Source organism: Sceloporus undulatus, chromosome 4 (genome assembly GCF_019175285.1).
Source record: "Sceloporus undulatus isolate JIND9_A2432 ecotype Alabama chromosome 4, SceUnd_v1.1, whole genome shotgun sequence".
Taxonomy (NCBI): Eukaryota; Metazoa; Chordata; class Lepidosauria; order Squamata; family Phrynosomatidae; genus Sceloporus; species Sceloporus undulatus.
In genome coordinates this window covers 27,178,045-27,186,008 of record NC_056525.1, presented here as the reverse complement: position 1 = coordinate 27,186,008, position 7,964 = coordinate 27,178,045, and the positions used below count along the sequence as shown (strand labels likewise).

The following is a 7,964-nucleotide window of genomic DNA, read 5'->3' as shown; positions in this document are numbered from 1 at the left end:
AGACACGACACAAAGGAGAAGGGAGTGGTGGTGGGAATAGGATCAGGTCCAGCCGATCTTCTCCAACTCCGAGCCTGGACCAAGGCAGAGGACTGGAGGAAGGGCTTGGCTTCTTGTGGATGGTTAAAGGAGGCTTCCTGGGTCAAGAGGGGCTCGCCTCTGGGAATGCTTCTCTAAACAATAGTCTTTAATTCAGTTTTGAAACTGGGTGAGAAAGTGATGAGGTGTGCATGTGGGGAAGAAGGTTCCAGGAGTAAGGGGCAGCAAGCGAGAGGGATGATTTGGGGGGGGCAGTGGTAGTCCTACACTGTGACAGGAGACCTTGACTACAGAGCGGAGGATGCGAGTAGAATGTAAGGAGAAGAAGTAAGATAAGTAAGGAGGGGCCAATCCATGGAGGGCTTGAAAGTCAATAACAGAAGCTTGTACCGGATGCGGAAGGGAAGGGGAGCCAATGAAGGGGGAGAAAAGAGGAGAAACATGGTCAAAGCGGGCAAGCGGATGTGACATACGGGCAGCTGAATACTGGACGAGATTAAAGGATGGAGGTGTGAAAGAGGAAGCCCTGTTAGAGGAGGTTACAATATCTAGTCGGCAACCACTAGGGCATGGACCAGAGTCTTGCAGTAGAGATTGAGAGAAATGGACAGATCTTGGCAATGTTGTGGGAAAGAATCTACAGGCCTTGGGGTGGCCTGGATCTGGGGAATAATGACAGAGAAGAGTCAAAAATGAAGCCAAGACTGCGGGCTTGATGAACCGTTGAATAGAAGTGTCGTCGACAGAAACAGAAAAGGAATACTGAGGGGTGGGTTTAGGTGGAAAGACGAGAAGCTCAGTCTTAGACATGTTGAGCTTCAAGCGCCGAAGCTACATCCACTGAGAGATGGCAGTCAGACAAGAAGAAACTTGTTCAGCCCCGTCAAAGGTCGGGTGGAGAGATACAGCTGAGTGTCGTCGGTGTACAGATGGTAGGAGAAACCAGAACTGATGAGTTACCTAGAGACAGTGTGTATAGAGAGAACAGAAGGGGACCCAAGACAGAGCCCTGGGAACTCCAAACAGATAGGGGACAATTTCCCCAGATTTGTCATGCGCATATGCTCAAATCCGTGCATGGCAAATCCACGTATAAGGAGGGCCGACTGTATTGCCAAGAAATCCCTCTGGGGTCACCATAAGATGAAGAGTCAACAGCAACATGAGGAATACTTGTAGTGTTTACTCCAGATTTTGTGAAGGAGACACCAGGAGAAAGTACGCTTGGTGATGCTCACTCCCTAAGTAGGTCTGTTTCTTTATCCCTGCTACAACTGTCCATTCCTTTGCCTCTTCTACCCTGGCTCTTTTTGCACAACTGCCCAGAAAGAAAGTAGAAACCATTGCTGCTGTTTCTCCTTGCTCTTGTCATTGGCTGTACATTGGGCCTTGGTATATGCTGGGCTCTGGCCCCCCCCCTGGATACCAAAATCCATGGAAGTTCAAGTCTCATTAACAATAATGACATAGCAAAATAGTGTCCCTTATATAAAATGGCAAAATCAAGGGAATTCGGGATTTTTTAAAAAAAAGTATTTTCAAGTCATGGATAGTTGAATCCATGGATTAAAAATCTGTGGATATGGAAGGCTGACTGTATGCTCGAAGATGGTTGTGGAACAGGCAGCAACACCCCCTCCCCTCAAAAAATACAAGAGGGAACAGGGCTTGGAAAAGTTACTTATTTGTACTACACCTCCCAACATCTTTCAGCCAGAATGGCCACATCGCCCATTTCAAAGTATGGACTTTTCCGACGGACTCAGTGGTAGAGAAGTGCCAAGAATATCAGCTCATAGCATCACAGTATATACTGTTTTATATCTGTGCACATTATATAATCCAAAACTAAGAAAAGCTGATGACTTTCAGCTCTTTATGCTGGAAACTTGCAGAGATAACGTTTCAGGGACCTCTGCTGTCTTAACGGAAGAAAAGCAAGCACTAAACCATTCAGCAGAGGCTTCTTTTCCTCTGAATGGTAATTAATCTTTGGATGTAAGTAGTGTTTGGAAATGAAAAGAACATAAGCTAGAGCTTTAAATAGGCTTTCCATATCCATTTAAAATAGACCTGAAACAAATAGTGTGTCCCAAACCCTCCCCCTTTCTCCCCACTACTGTGGATCATATTTACATTTTCTTGATTAATTTCTAGGCACCTACTTTCATCCTTTATGAATATCACCCCGATTCATTTTTTGTTCTTGATCAGCTTGCTTCTCTTTTCCCGACAAAAGTGCATGACCTGATTACAGGATGGAATCAAGTCATTATCGTTTATACTTGTCATTTTTCATTCCCTTACTCTGCTAGGTTATTCGTTTTTGTTGTTTCACATGCTTGAGTAATCTAGCTCCAGTTTTGTGCAGCTGAGAACCACTGTGATGTACTGGTGACAATGCTCCCTTATCACCCTGGGAAAAGCCTAGTTTCAAATACCTACTCAGAATTTCACTTAGTGACCCTTGATTAATGTGCAGATAACATAGGAGGGAGGTGATGCCTGCTTCCCTAAGTTCCTTGGAGGAAGGGTGAAATAAAGGAGAAAGGTGGCATATAAATGAAATACTTACATACAGTATTTGACTGTAAATTGACCTCATGTATAAGTTGAGGGCAGGTTTGGGGGCCAAAATTATGTATTTTGAAATGACTTGTGGATAAGTCAAAGGTAAAACTTAGGGGCATATTACAAAGGATCTAAAGGAGAAAGAAAAGGAAAACAATGCCAAAGAACAAAATTCCAGCAGGCATACCATATATACTCGACTATATGTCAACCTCATGTATGAGTCGAGGGCAGGTTTTGGGTCCAAAATGATGGATTTTGCCATGACCCGTGGATAGGTTGAGGGTAAAACTTGGAGGCTCCTTCAATGTGTGTATGTGTGCATGCAGCAAGAGGGACTCTCACTGAGGCTTTTTGCTTCAGCGTTGAGCTTTCGTTTCAGCAAGGCACGTGGGCAGGAGAGGGACTCTTAAAGAAACAGCAATATCAATCAATCAGCCAGTACTCTTTCTCCTTGGCTCATGAGAGAAAGAAACTGCATAGAGAAAGCTGAAAGAACTGCTATCACATTACCATAGTGACCTATAAATAAGTCGTCCTGGGATTTTGGGATCAATTTTTGGGCATACATTTTTAGATTTATAGACGAGTATATAACTGTTTGTGCTCACCCTAAAGGCTGGATGGAGGAGAGAGTACCAGCCAGGGCTGATCCTGCTTAGCTTCCAAGTGCTTGCAGGACAGTTTATACTCTTGCCTTTCACCAGGGGATGGCTCCTTTTTTATAAAAATTAAAGTACAGTGCACCTGCACCATACGCGGGCGCGCCATACGCGGCTTGAGCATATGCGCTCAAGCCGCGGGGCACGCGCGGGGCGGATGGGGCAGCGCGTCCCATTCAATTGAATGGGTGCGCGCCCGTTGCGCCCCGCCGTGGCCGCCGTGCACAAGCCCCATTGGAAACAATGGGGCTCGAGCATAGGCGGAATTTGCCTTATGCGGCGGGATCCGGAACGGATCCCCGCGTAAGGCGAGGATACACTGTACAGTACTTACATTTACCTGTGCTTCAATTTTTTGATTAAAATTTCAAGACATACATGAGTATATACAGTAAATAAATAATATAACTGAGGCTTGAATACTGTACTTCACCTAAGGAAATGAATTTTAAACCATGAAAACTAATGCTACAAATAATGTGTTGTTTTTAAAGGTACCAGCAGATTCCTTTCTTTGTTTTTATACTGAAATGGGTTAATATGGCTCTTTAATAACTGCCTTCAGACATAGCACATCTCCAGTATTTGCAGTGCAGTTTTTATTTCAAATACAATACATAAAACACATTCAAAACACCCCCTTGATCTCTGCCATACCTCCTTGCCCCTTCCCAGACTAATGTCTGCCACTTGCTTTAGGTCCCCATACTACAAAACTGCCATACTAATCCCAGTTTTTTTGGAATTTAAAGCAACAATGCTGTTACAAATAACCCACAACCACTTGTGGACAACAGACAAAGAGACAATCAAGACTCAGTTTGTACCAGAGTCTTGTTCCTGGGCTAACCCAGAAAATTCTCAAACTAGTTCTGCATTGTTTAGAAGCCCATGGCCTGACTTGTCAGGAAAGACCCTGGAACTATGGAGGTGAATCCACTTTAATGGAGGGAGTCCATCATGCACGCTTAGGGCCCTAACAGACAGGCCAAAATAAAGCTGCTTCAGGTCACTTTGGAGGTATGCTTTTAAAATGACACATGCATCTTAAGAGGCCAGAAGCTGCTCCAAAGCTGCCCTCCAGTCCTTAGCACTTGACTAGAGCGTAGCTTTGTTGTGGCTTTTGGACTCTTAGGATGCATGCAGCATTTAAACAGCATACCTCCAAAATGACCCAAAACAGATTAATTTTGGCCTGTCTGTTCAGGCCCTTAGTTTACATTAATTTGGGATATGCCTAGTCACCTAGAATGTGAGCAGCAACAGAAATCTAAACTAGGCAATGGTATATGTATAGGCATATTTTTTAAAAAGATTAGATTATATGTGACTTGGTTTTAGTTCTTGTTATAACCTTCACTGTGCAACCAAACAAATAAACAAAACAAAAAATCCTGAGCTGCTCAGGGAACACGCAAACACTGTGTGTTGTTGTTTTTGTATGCCTTCAAGCAATTTATAACTTACAGCAATAATATCATGAGGTTTTCTTGGCAAGATTTGTTCAGAGGGGGGTTGCTTTTGCCTTTCTCCAAGAGACAGACCCAAGGTGGCTCAGTGGGTTTCCATGGCTGAAAGGAAATTCAAACCCTGGTCTCCAGATTCATAGCCCAGTGCTCAACCCACTAGACCACACTTGCTCAAATGTCATGCACCTCAGAAGATTTTACTAAGCTTCATTCTCTGTCCCATGCAAATTCAGACCAGGTGGTCTTGAGTTTCCTGTCCCCTCTTGAACTCCCAAGGGATTTGATTTGCTATTCTATTTTGTCCTTTCTTTTGGGAGTGAGTCTTCAGTTTCCCTTTTGTGAGCCAGCTACATCTCGTTTGCAACCTAATCTCTTTCTTACATGGTCTAAATCCCCATTCCATACTCCTGGTGCTTTGAAGGGATGTTGGGAGTTAGGTGGGCTGTGTCCCATTTGCCTTAATAGTAGGACACCCCAACACATCGGATTTACTTTCTTTTTCTTATTTCTTTGTAGCTTCCATGGGTCCCATTTGAGGAGAATACAGATTAAATAAACAAGTGAGTTGTCTATCACCATACCTACATGTATAAAAGCCAACTTTAGGAGCTTCTGTTACCAAGTCTAGGGTATTTTTCCTGGACTAGCCTTGAATGGATTTGCTGAAACATTAAATGTTAAGATTTCCCCCCTTTTTCCGTACCATGAACACTGAGAGCAGTCACTCCTGTTTTACAGCCATAAACTCACAGGATTAGCATGCTATGCTTTGCCAGTATTCTTACATTGGACACACTTCTGAACAAGACATTGTGCAATAGCTATCATCCTTTTATATTTTGTAATCTTGCTTCTGGGGCCTAGAATCATTCTTGCAAAGAAAGAGGGCCAGTGCTTTGCAATGTAGCATGCCAGCCTCCCAGCTATTTCCAATTCTTTAAAAACAAACAAACAAATAAACAAAAAACAGAGACCTGGACAGGCCATGGGGGGGTGCTTGTGACCACAGGCACCACAGTAGTGACTCCAGATGGCTAATCGAGCATATTGACCAGTTAAATTTGAATTAAATGTGACGTTTGCTTTGCTTGTGAAGGTCACAAAGAGGAAGAACAGAAAGAAAACCTGTTATGCAGCCTGGCATTTACATACCCTCCAACATTTTAAATTGCATGGATTCAAATTACAAGAAAAGTGATTCCACCTAAACATTAGGAAGAGCATTACATTAAGAGCTATTCAACAGTAAAATAGATTGCCTCAAAGACTGGTGGACTTTGGAGTTCATCTTTAGAATTCTTTAAACAGGATTTGGATGGGCATCTTTCAGGAGTGCTTTAGTTGTGTATTCCTACATTAGCAATAGCAAGTACATTTCTATACTGCTTATCAGTGCACTTAAGCACTCACTAAGCAGTTTACAATGTGTAAGCTAATAGCCCCCAACAAGCGGGGTACCTTGGCAGGATGCTAAGCTGAGTCGACCCTGGAGCCCCTGGCATCCTGTTGGGATTCAACTCACAACTTTGAAGGGCATTGAACTAAATAGCCTTTGTGGTCCCTTCCAACTCTAAGATTCTACAAGTCTGTGATTCTATTTCACAGATAAAAAGCAGGACAGGTGTGGCCAAGCAACATCAGAGTGTAGTCAAGAGTGCAAATGTTATTAACAAAGAAAAACACATAAGTGAGGTGGCAGGTTGCTTTTGCCTGAGCCTGCTAGGAAAGGTAGGATTATTCCCCCTCCTCTCCTTTTCCCTCTGTTGAGTAAATTTAGTGCAAACTACTTTTAAACTTTAAATTCAACATGCAGCAACTGATGTAAGCTAAGGACAAAGGAGGAAAATGGGAAGAGGAGAGAGAAACGGGGGCATTTTGAAAGCAGCTGAAAAAGTGGGATGACAGAGGATTTATCAGGACTGTCCATGCCAAATTATGTCATTTGGAGGGTATGCATTTATGAGTTGAAACCCACCAATTTTGATGGCTGCAAGTCTGACTAGTAATGTTTAACTCTATTTTTCCCATATTTCCCATGTCCATTGGCATTGTTTGGTCACCAAGTATGAAATATTAATTTATAAGAACTTGAATCCCCCCCTCCCCCAAGCAAGTTTCACAGAGTTTAAGCCAGCCTTCTCCCATCCAGGAATTTGCTTGCTTTGAGCTGGGAACAAATATTTGCTTTTTGGAAGCACTGTGCCTCAGGCCAGGAGAAAAGATGGTTTGCTTGTAAACATGCGTACCTTATATTTACAGCTAATTGAGGGTGCTGTTTTGAATGCAGGATCTATCTTCTACTTGTAATATGACCCCTGGCTTCAGTATTTGCACAAGCGTTTGGCTTCGATTGAACTTTAGCTAGTGGGATTACTGAAAACAAAGAAAAACAAACGTGATAAGGAGGACTCAAGTTTTCCTTCCTCCTCACACACTGAGGTCATGTTCAAGGAGGTTCTTTGTGACTGCCTTTTATTAACTAGCTGGAATCTGAAAACCAGGTTTTGGGGGGTTGGGAAGGAGTCAGTGAGTATCACTCTCTTTTGATGTTTCCATGATTGTCATAATGAAGAAGCTGCTTTGCAGTGTTTAATTTTACAGCTAATGAAAATCCAATCTCAGTGTGCTCTATATGATGAATGTTTAGGGGAGTTCACCTCTTGCTTCCTTTTGTGTTGGACTGATTTAAATTGATGCTAAGTTTAAACTTATTAAACCCTGACTGGATCATTAGATATACCACATGGCAGTCTTGATGCTAGAAACAAAATGGTTTAAAATAGGGGTCAGCTCAAGCTATAGTTTCCAGTGGTGGTTATTATATCCATTGCCAGTGGAATGGTGACTCCACTGAGGGTTTGAGTTGAAATTTCAAATAACCTATCTAAGGTGTGCAAGGTGATCAGATGTCATAAACACAAAGGAGGACAAGGCATCACTAAAATGTATGATATTCAAGAAAAATGTAGGATATTACAAAATAAAAGCTGTTTTCATGGACTTCTGCGACCCTCGCTTACTTGTGAAGAGCAACCAGAGGGAGTTAAAATGGGGCACGTGCCCAAGATGTGTGCTCCTTGGCCGCTCATAGGCTATGGGGCTTGAATATCTGTGAGTTTCCATTTTTGTGGGGGAGGGTGGAGGGTGAAATGGATCACCTGCAGAAATGGAGGGCTGACTGCATGAATATAAATTCATGCTCAAAATGAAAGACATTTTGGAA

The 7,964-nt window shown here is 42.8% G+C and overlaps 1 protein-coding gene across 1 annotated transcript in view; it reads right to left on the bottom strand.

Annotated features, from left to right (window-relative positions):
- Positions 1 to 7,026, bottom strand: part of LOC121928838 (opsin-5-like) — an 84,789-nt gene extending 77,763 nt beyond the window's left edge. The window contains exon 1 of the mRNA XM_042464080.1: positions 6,988 to 7,026. The gene's annotated coding sequence lies outside the window, so the exon portion shown is untranslated. The remainder of the gene's footprint in view (positions 1 to 6,987) is intronic.
- Positions 7,027 to 7,964: the final 938 nt, after the last annotated feature.